Here is a 20863-nt window from a genome sequence, read left to right as displayed (position 1 = left end):
CTGCAGCATTGAAGGTACCCAAGAACACAGTGGCCTCCATGATTCTTAAATGGAAGATGTTTGGAACCACCAAGACTCTTCCTAGAGCTGACCACCCAGCCAAACTGAGCATTCGGGGGAGAAGGTTCTTCGTCAGGGAGGTGACCAAGAACCCGATGGTCACTCTGACAGAGCTCTAGAGTTCCCCTGTGGAGATGGTTGTCCTTCTAGAAGGTTCTCCCATCTCTGCAGCACTCTACCAATTAGGCCTTTATGGTAGAATGGCCAGATGGAAGCCACTCCTCAGTAAAAGGCCTGCTTGGAGTTTGCCAAAAGGCACCTAAAGAATCTCAGACCAGGAGAAACAAGATTCTCTGGTCTGATGAAACAAAGATTGAACTCTTTGGCCTGAATTCCAAGTGTCACGTCTGGAGGACACCTGGCACCATCCCTACAGTGAAGCATGGTAGTGGCAGCTTAATGTTTTTCAGCGACAGGGACTGGGAGACTAGTCAGGATCAAGGCAAAGATGAGATCCTCGATGAAAACCTGCTCCAGAGCGCTCAGGATCTCCGACTGGGGCGACAGTTCACCTTCCAACAGGACAATGACCCTAAGCACACGGTCAAGACAATGCAGGAGTGGCTTCAGAACAGGTCTTTGAATGTCCTTAAGTGTTCCAGCCAGAGCCCGGACTTGAACCCAATTGAGCATCTCTGGAGAGACCTGAAAATAGCTGTGCAGCAACGCTCCCCATCAAACCTGACAGAGCTTCAGAGGATCTGCAGAGAAGAATGGAGAAACTCCCCAAATACAGGTGTGCCAAGCCTGTAGCATCATACCCAAGAAGACTCGATGCTGTAACCGCTGCCAAGGGTGCTTCAACAAAGTACTGAGTAAAGGGTCTAAAACATATGTAAATATGATATTTCAGTTTTTTATTTCTAATTAATTAGAAAAATGGCAAACTGTTTTTTCTTTGTCATCATGGGGTTTTGTGTGTACGTTGATTAGAAAAACAACAACAATTTAATCAATTTTAGAATTAAGGCTGTAATGTAACAAAATGTGGAAAAAGTCAAGGGGTCTGACTACTTTTCCTGAAGGCACTGTTTATCATGAGAATTATGTAGATTTATTTTTTCCTTACTGTAACTGAACTAACATTACAAGCAGTACAGTATGTTTCACATTGTACAACAATGGTACTAACCAGTATAAATGTTTTCAAAGTGTTTTTTCCCCCAGTAAAAAAAATCTCTAATTCTAATCAAGTTGTGTCTTCATTATTTCTATATTGCCATGAAACACATGAAAGAGAGGTCTGAAGAGGGAGGGAGAGGTCTGAAGAGGGAGGGAGAGGTCTGTAGAGGGAGGGAGGGGTCTGTAGAGGGAGGGAGGGAAGGAGAGGTCTGGAGAGGGAGGGAGGAAGGGAGAGATCTGGAGAGGGAGGGAGGAAGGAGAGGTCTGGGGAGGGAGAGGTCTGGAGAGGGAGAGGTCTGGAGAGGGAGGGAGGGAAGGAGAGGTCTGGAGAGGGAGGGAGGGAGGGAGGGAGGGAGGGTGGGAGGGGGAGAGGGAGAGGGAGAGGGAGGGAGAGGTCTGAAGAGGGAGGAAGGGCGAGATCTGGAGAGGGAGAGGGAGGGAGGAAGGAGAGGTCTGGGGAGGGAGAGGTCTGGAGAGGGAGAGGTCTGGAGAGGGAGGGAGGGAAGGAGAGGTCTGGAGAGGGAGGGAGGGAGGGAGGGAGGGAGGGAGGGAGGGAGGGGGAGAGGGAGGGAGGGAAGAAGAGGTCTGGAGAGGGAGGGAGGGAAGGAGAGGGAGGGAGAGAAAAGGAGGAGAAAGATCACAAAGGCAAAAACCTGCACACGAATGTGTATTTTCTAAGCTTTTTCTGGTTTAGAGATGGGGAGTAAGTGGTACAATGATCGGTAACCATAGCAGTTACTTCACTATATGCCTCCCTGTACAACCCTATGGTTGATAAACTATCTTTACTCTGACACACACAGAGACACACATACAATTCCAACCTCTTACACACATCTCACTCTCTGGCTGGTCCTCAGCTGGTGCTTATAGGTTGTCAGCTCATAGGAGATGTGCTAAAGTGTGTATTTTCACGGAGCGGTGGTTGTTACAGCAGGCAGTGAATAATTGAAGGGACCAATACTGCAAAACAACAACAAAGTGGTGCTGAGGACTCACAGGATTGGCTTGCTGGCTGGCTGGCTGAGAGAGAAAGAGAGAGAGAGAGCGCTCTTGAAAATGCGTGTGTATGTGCCTGCGTGTGTGTATGTGCCTGTGTACATGCATGCATGTCTCAGAGTGGAGTTAAAAATGGCTTTTACAAGCATTTTACAGCTGGACTTTTACAGCAGGTGTGTCTCCCAAGTAGTAGGTTTCACTGGGCATTAACAGGCTGTATAAATGAGGGCCAGTAAGAACTGTGATCTAGCTACACACCACCCTATGACAGACTGACACACCACCCTATGACAGGCTGACACACCACCCTATGACAGGCTGACACACCACCCTATGACAGGCTGACACACTCGGAGGAGCCAGACTGTGTCCCTTTCAACCCTTCCCCTACCGCTGTCTTCACTGATGAAGGGTGCTATACTCCACACTACACAGCATACTGCCTCTCCCCCCTGGCCCCTGCTCTGCCAAAGGCACAGCACCATTGCACTTCCCTCATAGGATCTGCCCCACATGGCACCCTATTCCCAACAGTATATAGTGCACTACTTTTGACCAGGGCACATAGAGCTCTAATTAAGTAATGCACAATAAAGGGGAAAGACTGCCATTTGGAACACACACTGGGGAGCAGACCCTCCTGGTTCACTTCACTACGCTTCACACCTCACAAGGCTTTACTGTTCCTGTTAAACCCTTAAATCTTAGAAAGGAACTATAAATCATAGTCCTCCTCCTACACAGTGATTTTAATTGATTTTTTCAGCGCAGGACTTCTTTGCCATTTCCGCATGACCAATTTATCACCACCATCTTAAAACCATTGTCCAACAGTGGTGGTCAGTGCTGTTTAAGATGAGGGAGGATTATAGCAACAACAAAAATAAGGAGCGTGGCCTTATTTCTATGACAGCATATTGGATGACTGTCATTCATATTCCATTCACCGAGTTCAATGTAACATTTATAGGTTTGGGCTACTACTGTGCATGATGTTGCTACAACCTAGACGACAAATGAAGGTTTACAAGGTGCGCAGGTGTGCAGGTCGAGAGAAATTAGCGTAATCAAGGTGACAGACAGTGACACATTCAATACCACCTTGCCCACTCTTGCCTGCATCTAGCTGATCTAAGTTGTAATTGTCCAACATTTGCAAACGAGAGATTCTATTGGAAAAATTCAGGTATGTTTATCCCCGTTTTTTTTTCAACAGAATCGGTGGAATGAATCCATGCAATCACAGAACTCAGCAGCATATAAACTGCATGATCACTTTGCTCGTTGTGTATATAATTCCTTCTTGTTTCTACGCTCTTTCCTCCTCTCACTTTTTCCCTTCACTTGTGGACATCAGTGCACAATACAACAGCTGTCTGTGACCAGGCGGAAAAAACCTTCCAAGCCAAACATTCATAACATAACTGCTAACGCTACACACAGCATACATCATTTCTCCATATTAACGTCATAGTCAATATACTAGAAGTAATGCGTTAGTAAACCTGCTAAAATCATGCAGTACAGTGTACAACAAGCAGTTTATCAGTTACACCTGCGGGCCCCTGTGGCTATAAATAAAAAATAAAAAAAGCTTAGTTTGACTTGGAAGAGTTCCAGTGTTAGATAGCCACAGCCAGCTAGCTAACATAGCATCCCTCTCTGTTTGAGCCAGGTGTTTAAGTAGGCTAAATTACCTAGCTGAATTCGCTAGCTAAGTAAGTGAAAGTGAAAAAATATATACAATGCATTCGGAAAGTATTCAGACCCCTTGACTTTTTCCACATTTTGTTACATTACATACAGCCTTGTTCTAAAATTTATGAAATGTTTTTTTCAATCTACATCAAATACCCCGTAGGTTTTTAGAAATGTTTGCAAATTTATTACAATTTAAAAACTGAAATGTCACATTTACGTAAGTATTCAGACCCTTTACTCAGTACTTTGTTGAAGCACCTTTGGCAGCGATTACAGCCTCAATTCTTCTTGGGTATGACGCTACGAGCTTGGCACACCTGTATTTTGTGAGTTTCTCCCATTCATCTCTGCAGGATCATCTCAAGCTCTGTCAGGTTGGATGGGGAGCGTCGCTGCACAGCTATTTTCAGGTCTCTACAGAGATGTTGGATCTGGTTCAAGTCCGGACTTTGGCTGGACCACTCAAGGACATTCAGAGACTTGTTCCGAAGCCACTCCTGCAATGTCTTGGCTGTGTGCTTACGGTTGTTATTTGGTGACGTGAATATATTTAGTACAGTTTTATCTAAAAAGGATAGCTTTTTAATGTTTCACTGTTTTTTAAATGAAATTCACTGAGGAGGATGGTCCTCCCCTCCACCCTCTGAGGAGCCTCCACTATTATCAAATATTCTAAAGATTAGATTAAGAATCTCATTTGTTTGTTTCCTTGGTTAGCATTGAAGATTATTACAATCAGAACGAATTAAATTGTAACCATTATTTTTGTTACACGAGTAGTTACAAAAATGACTGAATTTGCCGTATCTGAAGGAGTACTTATTATGAGTGGGTTTTCTGCACATTAATAGCATTAGACAGATTGATGTAACGGAAGACGGTTTTGAAAAAAATCTCAATATTTCAACTTTTCACCAGCATATATTTTGTTTTGGAGCTCAACATCGATTTGAGAGATGTACATGAAGGCTGAAATTCCTAAAATATAAATGTACTCTATAGTGCCTACCATCAATGCCGAGCTCAATAACCATCCTTCTGCCATATCAAGTATGTATGATGAATGCCTGATGCACCCCAGCAAGCTTAGGTATGTGTCCCAAATGGCACCCTATTCCCTTTACAATGCACTTCTTTTCACCATAGTGGTCTGGTCATAAGTAGTGCACTCCATTATCCACAATCCAGTTACTACCTCTCAGTGGCCTTCCACCCAAATGAGATCCATACCAGCCCTCACTAGTCCTAACCAGCCCTCACTAGTCCTAACTAGCCCTCATTAGTCCTAACCAGTTCTAACCATTCCTAACCAGCCTTCACTAGTTCTAACCAGCCCTCACTAGTCCTAACTAGCCCTCATTAGTCCTAACCAGTTCTAACCATTCCTAACCAGCCTTCACTAGTTCTAACCAGCCCTCACTAGTCCTAACTAGCCCTCATTAGTCCTAAACAGTTCTAACCATTCCTAACCAGCCTTCACTAGTCCTAACCAGCCCTCACTAGTCCTAACTAGCCCTCATTAGTCCTAACCAGTTCTAACCATTCCTAACCAGCCCTCACTAGTCCTAACCAGCCCTCACTAGTCCTAACCAGCCCTCACTAGTCCTAACTAGCCCTCATTAGTCCTAACCAGTTCTAACCATTCCTAACCAGCCCTCACTAGTCCTAACTAGCCCTCATTAGTCCTAACCAGTTCTAACCATTCCTAACCAGCCCTCACTAGTCCTAACCAGCCCTCACTAGTCCTAACCAGCCCTCACTAGTCCTAACTAGCCCTCACTAGTCCTAACCAGCCCTCACTAGTCCTAACTAGCCCTCATTAGTCCTAACTAGCCCTCATTAGTCCTAACCATTCCTCACTAGTCCTAACCAGCCCTCACTAGTCCTAACCAGCCCTCACTAGTCCTAACTAGCCCTCATTAGTCCTAACCATTCCTCACTAGTCCTAACCAGCCCTCACTAGTCCTAACTAGCCCTCATTAGTCATAACCAGTTCTAACCATTCCTAACCAGCCTTCACTAGTTCTAACCAGCCCTCACTAGTCCTAACCAGTCCTAACCATTCCTCACTAGTCCTAACCAGCCCTCACTAGTCCTAACTAGCCCTCATTAGTCATAACCAGTTCTAACCATTCCTAACCAGCCTTCACTAGTTCTAACCAGCCCTCACTAGTCCTAACCAGTCCTAACCATTCCTCACTAGTCCTAATCAGCCCTCACTAATCTTAACCAGCCCTCATTAATCCTAACCAGTTCTAACCATTCCTAACCAGCCCTCACTAGTCCTAACCAGCCCTCACAAGTCCTAACCAGCCCTCATTTACCTCCTCACATGATTTAGAGGCACACCATCCTGCACTGGCTGGGATATTATGAGCATCAAGAGATTGTCCAGTATACAATACAAGACCTCCATATTTCCCGATGCGTTATCACAGTTCACACACATAGGCTGAGTGTCTTATGTGATATACCCTGCCAGGTATAATTGCATAATACACCCGCCAGCACTGAGCACACAGACCAAATCCTGCTAATAAAAGTGGGCAGAAATAGAGCAGTGTGTAAGCGGACAGCACTGTGCACGACTTTGTCCCAAATGGCACCCTATTCCCAATATCGGCTCTATGGGTCCTGGTCAAAAGTAGTACACTATAATAGGGAATACGGTACCATTTGGGACAAGGTCATGGTTCTGCCCGCTTACACAGCAGGGCTGGCTGACAGTCAGGGACCATGGAGCAGGGAGCGCTCAGCTGTGTCTGCCTGCTCAGCACTGCCCGGCACTGGGCCAAGCATCCGTCTTCATTACCTGGGACAGGGGAGCCCACTCTGCTGCAGCTTCATCCCACAGCTGAGTCCCATATGACACCCTATTCCCTATAGAGTTCCCTACTTTTGACCAGTGTCCTGGTCAAAGGTACTGCACTATATTGGTAATAGCGTGCCATTTGGGATGTAGTCCACCTCTATTTATTTAACCTTCATTTTGAGAAGGAGTCATGCTGAGACCAAGGTCTCTTTTACAGATGAGCCCTGTATACACGTCAATATACACTATACCAGGGCTCTCCAACCCTGTTCCTGGAGAGCTACTGTCCTTTAGGTTTTTGCTCCAACCCCAATCTAGTGCACCTGATTTTAATAATTAGGTGATTGATAAGGTGAATCAGGTTAGCTACAACTGGGATTGGAGTGAAAACCTACAGAAACAGGGGTGGAGTATACAGTATACACAGCAATATACAGTCAATATTCACATCAATACATGAAACAAAACACAATCATTAATTAAGAAACAAAAATGTTCCTCAGTTAAAAGGTCCTCCATCAGCCTTTTGAATTGCCCTAGAGCAGAGGTCACCAACCTTTTCTGAGTCGAGATCACTTTCTGAGTCAAAATGCAAGCCGAGATCTACCGCTCAGATTTTATTTTAACATGACTTAAAAAATATATAGAGTATATTTCAACATTTGACATAGGCTATAGGATCACACTGGTTATAGACCAGCAGTTGTATTGTATGTTAGGCACAGCTGAGTGAGCACACATTTAAATAATTAGATTTTTATTGTCATTTTACTGGGCTGATGGTGCCTGCATCCGAAGGTCAGTCTCACAAATTAATATTGTCACTCCTATGACTAGAGAACGTGAAATATTCCTTGATATTAAAAAAAGTCCCAAGTCGCTAATAATAACAACATTGCAAGACTATAGATACACATTCCTACTCATTAATTACATCTGCAGTGCTGGTTGTAGTGCAGAGGTAGGAAGAAAGTGCATTTTATGGCTCATAACATTTTTGAATACAAAGTGTTGACAGTGCTGAGTAAGAACTTAAACATGAACTCACTCATAAAAACAGCATCTCTTTGCTGTAGTCGTTGACAGTCTCTCTAGTAATGGTTTTGAAATCTCATAGTATCAACTTTGCGGTAGCTTTCTTTAATGCCTGCTACGTTACTGCAGACCAAGTCATCTGAGACATCCGATTAGCCAGCAGGATACCTATAGTGCACTTGATTTGCTCTCTCCGGGCCCACCGGGAAGGAAGAGTTTGTACCTTCAGACACATGAAATGGTTAAAAATGGGAACACTTCGCCTACTCAGCACTCAGGGCAGCTGAATCGGGTGCACCTACCGCCAACAGTGTGAGAGGAATAAAAGAAAATAGGAAAGGAAGGCTTTATAGTTGTTTTATTTACATAAATATTTGTCTTCCTCTTGGTGACCAGGGCCCTAGAGGCACCAATTCATCCAATTTTAGAGAGCCTTGGAGATGATTCCACAAGTAAGGTGCAACAAAACAAAAAGCAGATTTACCTAACTCAGTGGAGATGGAAGGGATATCCAGCGTTAGCCATCCCTGAGAACGCTTCTGGAATCTCGTAGGTCTGTAACAATCAAGTAAGGTCAGGCGGAAGAATATGCAGGAGGGCTTTATAAATCAAAAGAGTTGAATTAATGCATCGATCATGAGACTTTAAAGAGGGCCAGCCTACTTTCACGCTATGATAAAATGTGTCCAATAGATTCAAGACAGTGGTAGCTGCATTCATATTATAAACAATATCACCATAACTGGTATTAATGTCTACTGAATGATTTGTTTTCTGCTATTTAATGACAGAATATTCCCTCATACCATTAGGATGGTAATCAGTGGTAGTTTGTGATTGGCTGGATAACCTTGGCTGGGCAGGCTCATATTGTCAACAAAGCACATGACAGCAATATTATGCCAAGTTTTCAAATTTGTGGATGTTTCTTTGGGATACTGTATAAAGTGATCTGTGCATTTCAACAACAGCATAGGTACACCTATTTCACTTTTGCATGTAAGCAGAAGCACCACTGCTTTCCATGTGGCCAATGTGTGTTCTATTTTAAGAACTACGCACAAACATTGCAGCCAGTAGTGATGGACATTCCGGCTCTTTTCAGTGAGCCGGCTCGTTCGTCTCAGCTCACCAAAAAGAACAGGCTCTTTGACTCTCAAACGGCTCTTCAAAAAAACAAGTTTAGTATTTTTTTAAGTCAAACAGTTTGCGATAGTTTGACTATGATTGGTATTAAAACAATTCTAATTAAATTATTACATGAAATCATACTCTACCTTAACCACAATGTATTTCAAAATGCATTGGTTTGTTATGAAAAAGAATGCTGTTAAACATTTGCATTTAAAGTATAACTTTTTAATGTATACTGTATAAACAAAGCACATATAAATATAACCATTCAAAACGAATGCAATCTGAACAGCATAATAGAATATTGCACCATATCAAAGAAAAATAAATAACAGAGCTCCTCCTAATAGGATCAGACTTCCATTATGGCATCTGCTAAGGGATTCCTTCGTGCTGCATCCCCAATTGCTCTCACATCAAACAGCATCCAAACCGCAGACGTTTGTGGCACTACTGCTGGTGCTTCTGCTCCATCTGATCCCTCTTCTTCCTGTTGCCCTGGTGCCTGAGCCAGTTGACTGCTGGGGCTGTCCCTCCCTGCTGCTGAGGTTATTCTTTGAAGAGCCTCATCAATCACGCTGGCATCACTGAAGGCTAACTTCTTAAACCTGGGGTCAAGTGCAACAGTTTCTGATAACACGTGATTATATTCCATTCTGTGGAACTTTCTGTCCATTGATGAGCATAGGGTGTCCATCAACTCTGTCACATGTCCTGTGGTTACATTTGCTTCTCTCTGGCAGCTGGCTGTGATTCCCTGCAGACCCTTACACAGGAGTATCATTTTTGAGGCTGTCACATAGCTGAAAAGAGAGAACAGTAACTTATTAGTTCCGGTTCAAGTTTTGTCTACTGATACTACATTCTCATCTACTGCTCATATACATATATAATACTGGATTAAATAATGATGTAGTAATAATTGCTTACTGTACTTCTCTCCACTGATCTCCGCAGTGACCTGCTCAAAGGGTTCCAGGACTCTGCACACCTCCTCCACCACCTCCCATTCCTCTTGGGTCAGAGCATCAACAGGTGCATTGACAATGGTCAGGGTAGAGATGATGGCATCCTGTGACTCAAGAAACCGCTTCAACATATAATATGTTGAATTCCACCTTGTAGTGCAGTCTTGTTTAGGCCTCAGCTCAGCCATCCCCATCTGGCGTTGTGTAGACTTCAGTTTTTCAGCACCTACTGTGCTCCTGTGGAACGCTTTCACTTTGTCCACAGTGGGCTTCATCACCTTCAGAGCATCTCTTACAATCAGGTTGATTGTGTGGGCAAGACATGGATGATGGGTCCATTTTAAAATGTTCATGGCTTTGGTTATGTTCACTGCATTGTCGCTAACACAACAGGGCACTTTTCCATCTACTTGCCATTCTCTGTCCACTCTCAACAGTTCCTTTGTCATGTTCTCTGAGGTGTGTCTGTCGCTGAACTCAAAGCAGTCCAGCTAGACATCGAAAAATCTTCAATGAAGTGACATGTAAACCGACATGTAAGAAGTGGTTACCCTTGATGACCAGCAGTCAGTGGTAAGGCAAACTGCAGTAGCTTTTTGACCTCTTTCCTGCACTGAAGCCTATGTGTTCTCATACAGTTGTGGAGTGATTTTGAAAGGGTTTTCCTGCTTGGAATTGTGTACATTGAATTTAGGCTTATCGCTATAAATTCTAAAAACTCTGTCCTCCACGATCTAAAATGGCTAGAAATCGGTGGCAATAATTTTAGCCAATGCAATATCAATGTGGCCTTGTTTTGCTACAGACATAGACTTAGGCATAAACTGGTCCATAGAAAACTGTGTTGCTGTGGTTCACGGAGTAGGCCTACTTGACTGAGTGGATACATCTCCACGTGTGGAGGTGCTGGCTCCACCACTATCACTAGCAAGCCCGCAAGTTTCTCGAAGCTTCACAGTTGGGTGCACAGTTCACATATGCAGGTGTAGGTTGTGCATATTGGGCATAGTGTGCATGTGTGCCCATGCACACTAGGCTAATTCGGGACACAGATTGTAGTTTTTATGCCCAGCTTGTCACGACTACCACAGAAGGTGGCTCCCCTGCCCGGTCGTCATCACCGGTCTACTAGCCGCCACTTTTGTTGTTACTCTGTTGGTTGTGGATGTGTTTTCGGGTTTGTTTTCTCCGGACTGTTTGGTCCTGTGTTTGGACTGGTCTGTTTTATGCGCCCTGTATTTTGGCGTGACCGTTTTGTGCCGGAGAATAAATTATGATTCACCACTCCTAGTAAACTCTGACACTGCTATCAGGAGCGGGCAACGAAAAGGTTTGATTAAACAATTCAGAGACTGAAACTAATAAATCAGATGGCTTATATTTAAGGAGAGCCAATCCATATACTGTATAGTACAATCCCAAAATCAGCTGTAATTGTCAATAATTAAACAAAGCTTAAAAGAATGAAGATTCTTCCGGACGAGGCAGACTCCTCCTCCTCACCATTGCCTGGTGTCCTACTCACTAAGGTATATGAACTGGAGACTACATCCAAGATATCCGGGTTGCATCTGGTTTATATGGACCAACATCACATGCGCACTAGCACTCAGTGCACACAAAAAGAAGCGCGAGCAATGACAACATCATCACGTCATCCAAAAACATGGCAGACAGTGGATGAGTATACAATTTTAATATCTTTGGCTGTGAGTGTTGGATAATTCTTACACAGGGGGAACAAAAACGATGTTGCGAATTGTGCACAGCCACAGAGCCAAAAAACATATATTATTATTTTTTGACCAATCACACTTGGGGCACCACCCCTAATGCCCTAATGGACAAGCTTCCATTGATGGTAATAACTCTATGATGGCCCTAGAGAAAGAGAGATATACCACAGCACAGACCCTTGGAGAGGAGACTGGTACAGAGCAATGAGCCATGCACACTAATACTAGCATTCTGAAATTGTAACTACATTACTACTCTCGCTGTAAATATAACTGCGTTACTACTCTCTCTGTAAATGTAACTACATTACTACTAGGGATGCACAATATATCGGTAAGCATATCGGAATCAGCCGATATTAGCTAAAAATACTAACATCGGCATCGACCCAATGTTTGGTTTAAGGCTGATGTGCAAACCCGATGTCAAAGCAGACGTGCATACCTATATAACATAGGTAGATGACGTAATGACGCCATGAAAAATATAGAGCTACACATGCAACACAGCATTCCTAACCTATCCCACAATGTCAACAAGTCGAGCAGTCATTTGAAAGAGTAAGAACATTTTAGTGAGACAACTCAAAAGCAAAATCCATTAACGCTAAGATAATGGAATTCATTGCCCTTGACAATCAATCGTGGATGATGTTTGCTTTTGCCAACTGGACGAGCCCCTCGTGCCCCGGTACACAATACCACGTAGGCACCATTTTTCAGATGTTGACCTACCGGAGTTACAAAGTATTATTAAAACGCACATCCATGAGCTACTTGCTATGGGCGTCACTGCTATTAGCTTCACGACTGACATTTGGACCAGCAATCTCAGTCCCATGAGTATACTGAGTCTGACAGCACAGTGGGTCAACAAGGATTTCGTACTGAGGAAAGCCGCATTGCATGCTCAAGAATGTGCTGGTATCAGGTTTTTTGGCAAGGAAAATATTTGATATCGGTATCGGGCAAAAATGTAATATTGGTGCATCCCTAATTACTACACTCTCTGTAAATGTAACTACATTACTACTCTCTCTGTAAATGTAACTACATTACTACACTCTCTGTAAATGTAACTACATTACTACTCTCTCTGTAAATGTAACTACATTACTACTCTCTCTGTAAATGTAACGACATTACTACTCTCTCTGTAAATGTAACAACATTACTACTCTCTCTGTAAATGTAACTACATTACTACACTCTCTGTAAATGTAACTACATTACTACTCTCTCTGTAAATGTAACTACATTACTATTCTCTCTGTAAATGTAACGACATTACTACTCTGTCTGTAAATGTAACGACATTACTACTCTGTCTGTAAATGTAACTACGTTACTACTCTCTCTTTAAATGTAAATATGATCTATGATCTATGATGGCGCCGGGAAGTAATGGCAGCCATTTTAAGGGCGCCTAACCAATTGTGCTCTTTATGTGTGTGTTTTTGCGTTATTTGTAACTTATTTTGTACATAATGTTTCTGCCACTGTATCTTACGGCAAAAAAAGCTTCTGGATATCAGGACAGCGATCACTCACCTCAGATTAGACAAATATTTTTTCTTCAACAAGCAGGACACACAGGATGTACTTCAGACACCCGACAAGGCCGAAATCCCCGTCATTGTCAAGAGAAAGAGACGCAGGTATAGAGGACACAGGGCGGGGTAACTCGAAAGGATCCCCTGATGGTAAGTGGGGAATCTGCCCTTAACATCATTATTACTTGCCAAAGTACAATCAATTAAATAAATTAGACAAGGTACGATCACGATTATCCTACCAACAGGACATCAAAAACTGTAATATCTTATGTTTCACCGAATCATAGCTGAATGACGACATGGAAAACATTTAGCTGGCGGGATATATGCTGCACCGGCTAGATAGAGCAGCACACTCTGGTAAGACAACAACGGGGGAGGTCTGTGTATATTTGTAAACAACAGCTGGTGCACGAGATCTAAGGAAGTCTCTAGATTTTGCTCACCTGAAGTAGAGTATCTCCTGATAAGCTGTAGACCACACTATTTGCCAAGAGAGTTTTCATCAACAGACCTGAACCATCAAACGGGTAAAGCGCCAATACAGGACTAAGATTGACTCGTACTACACCGGCTCCGGCGCTCGTTGAATGTGGCAGGGCCTGCAAACTATTACAGACTACAAAGGGAAGCAGAAGCCGCGAGCTGCCCAGTGACACGAGCATACCAGACGAGCTAAATCACTTCTTTGCTCTCTTCACAAGCAACTTGAATAAGACCTTAAAACAGGTCAACATTCAGAAGGCCGCTGGGCCAGATGGATTACCAGAACGTGTGGTCAGGGCAAGTGCTGACCAAATGGCAGGTGTCTTTACTGACATTGTCAACATGTCCCTGATTGAGTCTGTAATACCAACATGCTTCATGCATACCACCATAGTCCCAGTGCCCAGGAGCACTAAGGTAACCTGCCAAAAGTACTACAGACCCATAGCTCTCACGTTCGTATCCTTGAAGTGCTTTGAAAAGCTGGTAATGGCTCACATCAACACCATTATCCCAGAAACCTTAGACCCACTCCAGTCTGCATACCGCTCAAACAGATCCACAGATGATGCAATCTCTATTGCACTCCACACTGCCATTTCCCACCTGGACAAAAGGAAGACCTTTGTGAGAATGCTGTTCATTGACTACAGCTCAGCATTCAACACCATAGTGCGCTCAAAGCTCAGCACTAAGCTAAGGATCCTGGGACTAAACACCTCCCTCTGCAACTGGATCCTGGACATCCTGATGGGCAGCCCCCAGGTGGTGAGGGTAGGTAGCAAAACATCTGCCACGCTGATCCTCAGCACCTCAGGGGTGCGTGGTCTGTCCCCTCCTGTACTCCCTGTTTACCCACAACTGCATGGCCAAGAACAACTCCAAAACCATCATTATCGTTTGCCGATGACACAACAGTGGTAGGCCTGATCACCGACAATGACGAGACAGCCTATAGGGAAGAGGTCAGAGACCTGGCCGAGTGGTGCCAGAATAACAACCTATCCCTCAATGTCATTAAGACAAAGGCTTGCTCTCTCTAATTCTCTCTTTTTCTCTTTTTCTCTTTTTCTCTTTCTTTCTTTCTTTCTTTCTTTCTTTCTCGGAGGACCTGAGACCTAGGACCATGCCTCAGGACTACCTGGCCTGATGACTTCTTTCTGTCCCCAGTCCACCTAGTTGTGCTGCTGCTCCAGTTTCAACTGTTCTGCCTACGGCTATGGATCCCTGACCTGTTCACCGGACGTGCTACCTGTCCCAGACCTGCTGTTTTCAACTCTCTAGAGACAGCAGGAGCAGTAGAGATACTCTGAATGATCGGCTATGAAAAGCCAATGGACATTTACTCCTGAGGTGCTGACCTGTTGCACCCTCTACAACCACTGTGATTATTATTATTTGACCCTGCTGGTTATCTATGAACATTTGAACATCTTGGCCATGTTCTGTTATAATCTCCACCCGACACAGCCAGAAGAAGAATGGCCACCCCTCATAGCCTGGTTCCTCTCTAGGTTTCTTCCTTGGTTCCTGCCTTTCTAGGGAGTGTTTCCTAGCCACCGTGCTTCTACACCTGCATTGCTTGCTGTTTGGGGTTTTAGGCTGGGTTTCTGTACAGTACTTTGTGACATCAGCTGATTTAAAAAGGGCTTTATAAATGCATTTGATTGATTGAAATTTGATTGAAAGGAGATGATTGTGGACTACAGGAAAAGGAGGACTGAGCACGCCCTCATTCTCATCGACGGGGCTGTAGTGGAGCAGGTTGAGAGCTTCACGTTCCTTGGTGTCCACATCAACAAACTAGAATGGTCCAAACACACAAAGACAGTCATGAAGAGGGCATGACAAAACCTATTCCCTGGGTCCTCAGATCCTCAAAAGGTTCTACAGCTGCAACATCGAGAGCATTCTGACTGGTTGCATCACTGCCTGGTACGGGAACTGCTCGGCCTCTGACCGCAAGGCACTACAGAGGGTAGTGCGTACAGCCCATTACATCTCTGGGGCTAAGCTGCCTGCCATCCAGGACCACTACACCAGGCGGTGTCAGAGGAAGGCCCTAACATTTTTCAAAGACTCCAGCCACCAGAGTCATAGACTGTTCTCTCTGCTACCGTATGGCAAGCGGTGCCGGAGTGCCAAGTTAAGGACCACAAGGCTTCTCAACAGCTTCCACCCCCCCCCCCCCCCGTTTACGCTGCTGCTACTCCGTTTATCATCTATGCATAGTCACTTTAACTATACATTAATGTACATATTACCTCAATAAGCCTGACTAACCGGTGCCCCCTCTACCCTGACTATTTGCATTGTGTCCCCCCACCCCAACCCACCCACTACGTTACTACTCTCTGTGTAAATGAAACTACATTACTACACTCTCTGTAAATGTAATGTAGCTGCTACTGTAGATTCACTACACCTCAACAAACTGCTGATGACTAGAAAGCTAAACCTACAGTAGCTCATCAGCAGTCAAAGGGATATTACATGGATATTGGTGAGGAGACTGATGTAGAGCAATGACCCTAATGTACACTAATTTGAAACAAATAATAGTTTTGTTTTTCTGACTATCAAATACTTTTTCTCTCCACTTGGTAATTTGTCAAAATAACTTAATTAACCCGGAAGCCAGCCGCACCAATGTGTCGGAGGAAACACCTACACATTGTGTCAGTGTGCATTGCGACCGGCCCGCCACAGGAGTCGCTAGAGCGCGATGGGACAAGAAGATAGGAAAAGGTCCAATCTCAATCTAAACCCGATGACTTTTGTTTAAATATTGAATGTGTGTACTCGACATGAATGAGTAACATTCATAACACACCTTCAGATATCACACAAGCATAATTTATTTCAGACATCGCAGAGACACAGTTTATGTAAGAATGTATCCATTCGAAGGGAGCGTTCAAGGACACTGTCTCCTATCTCAGTCGTTCCAACTGAGCTCATTCACTGATTAAGCTCTTCACTTACCTAATCAGGGTGTTTTAATTGCGCCGGAGTGGAGTGGGGGGGTGAGAGAGCGAGAGAGTGAGAGAGCGAGAGAGAAAGAGAGAGAGCGAGAGAGAGAGAGAGAGAGAGAGAGAGAGAGAGAGACCTTGGGAAGAGTCCCCTAAGCAAGCTGGTCCTGGGGGTCTGTTTGTGAGGACAGCAACACAATTAGACCCAACCAAATCATGAGAAAACAAAAGAAGACAGGCTATGTGCACACTACCCACAAAATGAGGTGGAAACTGAGCTGCACTTCCTGACCTCCTGCCAAACGTATGTCCATATTAGAGACACTGCTCAAAACCTTTAAACCAGAGGTGGGAGGCGTCTGTACTCCAATAGAATTCATCACCTGCCTTCTATAATTAAATAAAGCTGAATCAAAATTGTGCTTTTGGAACGACAGGAAACCCTTTAAATGATTTAACTCCAATGATATCCCATATGATATCTCTTTGTTACACCTGGCCACTTGGTTAAGCCAAAAGCAGCAGTTAAAGGTGTAATACACAGTCAGAGCATGAAGCAAGCTAACATGAGTCACGGATCCAAATGGGCCACTGGATTTGTCTGAGAAATGACTCACCTCTCCTCTAGCAGAAAGGTTAGTTTGAAGTGACTAGTTATGTAAGGCTTGATTGGATGAAATACCACATGGTGGCTGATGGTGAGTGTTGCATGTGGCCCTCTCACTGTGACTGGACTGGTTGAATCCAGACTCCTGAGGAGAGGTGAGTGGCTCACCATGTATCCTTGTTTAGATGCTCTGTCTCCAATCAATCTCTCCCCCTCCCCCCCCCCCCCCCCTCTCTCTCTCTCTCTGTCACGCCCTGACCATAGTTTGCTTTGTATGTTTCTATGTTTTATTTGGTCAGGGTGTGATCTGAGTGGGCATTCTATGTTGGATGTCTAGTTTGTCTGTTTCTGTGTTAGGCCTGATATGGTTCTCAATCAGAGGCAGGTGTTAGTCGTTGTCTCTGATTGAGAACCATATTTAGGTAGCCTGGGTTTCACTGTTGGTTTGTGGGTGTTTGTTTCCGTGTCTGTGTTTGTCAACACACGGTACTGTTTCGGTTTTGTTATTTCATGTATTCGTTTATTGTTTTTGTATTTCATAGTGTTCAGTGCTTTTGTTATTAAAATCGTAATGAAAACTTACATTACTCTGCCGTCTCTCTCTATCTCAATTTCGCTACACTCGCAATAACAACTGCTAACCATGTGTATGTGACCAATACATTTGAATTTTAATTTTGATTAAACAATACAAATTAACAGTAAACATTTCTCTCTCTCTCTCTCTCTCAAAAACAATTCAAGGGGCTTTATTGGCATGGGAAACATGTGTTAACATTGCCAAAGCAAGTGAGGTAGATAATATACAAAAGTGAAATAAACAATACAAATTTAAAGTAAACATACAGAAGTTTCAAAACAATAAAGACATTACAAATGTCATTATGTGTATTTACAGTGTTGTAACAATGTACAAATGGTTAAAGTACACAAGGGAAATAAATAAGCATAAATATGGGTTGTATTTACAATGATGTTTGATCACTGGTTGCCCTTTTCTTGTGGCAACAGGTCACAAATCTTGCTGCTGTGATGGCACCCTGTGGAATTTCACCCAGTAGATATGGGAGTTTATCAAAATTGGGTATGTTTTCGAATTCTTTGTGGATCTGTGTAATCTGAGGGAAATATGTGTCCCTAATATGGTCATACATTGCTCAGGAGGTTAGGAAGTGCAGCTCAGTTTCCACCTCATTATGTGGGCAGTGTGCACATAGCCTGTCTTCTCTTGAGAGCCATGTCTGCCTACGGCGGCCTTTCTCAATAGCAAGGCTATGCTCACTGAGTCTGTACATAGTCAAAACTTTCCTTAAGTTTGGGTCAGTCACCGTGGTCAGGTATTCTGCCACTGTGTACTCTCTGTTCAGGGCCAAATAGCAACCTAGTTTGCTCAGTTTTTTTGTTAATTCTTTCCAATGTGTCAAGTAATTATCTTTTTGTTTTCTCATGATTATCTTGGGTCTAATTTTGCTGCTGTCCTGGGGCTCTGTGGGGTGTGTTTGTGTTTGTGAACAGAGCCCCAGGACCAGCTTGCTTAGGGGGCTCTTCTCCAGGTTCATCTATCTGTAGGTGATGGCTTTGTTATGGTAGGTTTGGGAATCACTTCCTTTTAGGTGGTTGTAGAATTTAACGGCTCTTTTCTTGATTTTGATAATTAGTGGGTATCGGCCTAATTCTGCTCTACATGCATTATTTGGTGTTCTACGTTGTACACGGGGGATATTTTTGCAGAATTCTGCATGCAGAGTCTCAATTTGGTGTTTGTCCCATTTTGTGAAATCTTGGTTGGTGAGCGGACCCCATACCTCACAACCATAAAGGGCAATGGGTTCAATGACTGATTCAAGTATTTTTAGCCAGATCCTAATTGGTATGTTGAATTGTTCCTTTTGATGGCATAGAAGGCCCTTCTTGCCTTGTCTCTCAGATCGTTCACAGCTTTGTGGAAGTTACCTTTGGCACTGATGTTTAGGCCAAGGTATGTATAGTTTTTTGTGTGCTCTAGGTCAATGGTGTCTAGATGTAATTTGTATATGTGGCGACTGGACCTTTTTTTGGAACACCATTACTTTGGTCCTACTGACATTTACTGTCAGGGCCCAGGTCTGGCAGAATCTGTGCAGAATATCTAGGTGCTGCTCTCTCTCTCTCTCTCTCTCTCTCTCTCTCTCTCTCTCTCCCTCTCCCTCTCCCTCTCTCTCTCTCTCTCTCTCTCTCCTTCTCTCATTGCTGGTCCCACAGGATGTGTCAGAGCTGGTCTAAATTCTAGTAATGGTGTCGCCTGGACACCTGGATGACACATCAGCTCTCAGGTTTACTTTCATTGCTCTGCGTCTCCCTGTCCGTCTCTGTGGGAGTTCTCTGTCTCCACATCTGGACTCAGGGAGTGTTGAGCTGTCGGGGAACAGGGTGACACATTTTAAGCAAACTGAGCTTGGGTACATCCAACAAGCTGTTTTTACAAACTCCTGGATCTTTGGAGTCTTTTTTTTCATGACAGGCGTTGGACAGGCATGAATTGTTAAAGGTAGGACAAACATAATTTCAGACAGACCATATGACTTAAAGAATATTGTGGGCTATACTCAGCCTTGTCTCAGGATGGTAAGTTGGTGGTTGAATATATCCCTCTAGTGGTGTGTGGGGTTATATCCTTCCTGTTTGGCCCTGTCCGGGGGTGTCCTCGGATGGGGCCACAGTGTCTCCTGATCCCTCCTGTCTCAGCCTCCAGTATTTATGCTGCAGTAGTTTATGTGTCGGGGGGCTAGGGTCAGTTTGTTATATCTGGAGTACTTCTCCTGTCCTATTCGATGTCCTGTGTGAATTTAAGTGTGCTCTCTCTAATTCTCTCTTTCTCTCTTTCATTCTCTCTCTCGGAGAACCTGAGCCCTAGGACCATGCCTCAGGACTACCTGACATGATGACTCCTTGCTGTCCCCAGTCCACCTGGCCGTGCTGCTGTTCCAGTTTCAACTGTTCTGCCTTATATTATTGGACCATGCTGGTCATTTATGAACATTTGAACATCTTGGCCATCTTCTGTTATAATCTCCACCCGGCACAGCCAGAAGAGGACTGGCCACCCCACATAGCCTGGTTCCTCTCTAGGTTTCTGTTAGGAAATTATGATTAATATGACTGAACAAATCATTTTAAATGGAACTGTAAGTAAACTTATACTCTGTTATATTATGTTTAATAGGCAATATGAGTTCATAAGAAGAAATTGTGTGACAAGAGAAAGGAGTAATAAAATGTTAATGAACACCATTCCAACTGGGCAGGAACAAATGGGTTGTGGACTGTGTAAACACATAAGGTCGTTAGCCTATGGTTGACCCAACCTGAAACTTAGCTCTGGGGTTTTTAGATAAGGCAGTGAGTGCATTCCTAGGGTTTCTGTTAGTTAAAACTGTCAGTTCAGTGGTGATCGATAATGTTGAGGGGTCAAAAGTTATCTGGGAGTGTGTTAGTAAGTTAGAATGAACTTTTCACCTTACTTTGTCCTGTCGAGAGGAGGGGGTTCGGTTAAGGCAGTGAAATGACGTCATGATCTGTATTTAAACTGATGCATGTGTTTGAGTGGGAGCGCGCTCCGAGAATAAATTCTATTACCTATTATTTAAAGACTGGTCTGCGTCTATTTTATGCAAACAAGAAATCTTACAAATAATC

The sequence above is a fragment of the Oncorhynchus mykiss genome, chromosome 11 (assembly GCF_057628025.1).
Source record: "Oncorhynchus mykiss isolate SJ-2025 chromosome 11, ASM5762802v1, whole genome shotgun sequence".
Taxonomy (NCBI): Eukaryota; Metazoa; Chordata; class Actinopteri; order Salmoniformes; family Salmonidae; genus Oncorhynchus; species Oncorhynchus mykiss.
Note: the sequence above shows the minus strand (reverse complement) of the source record.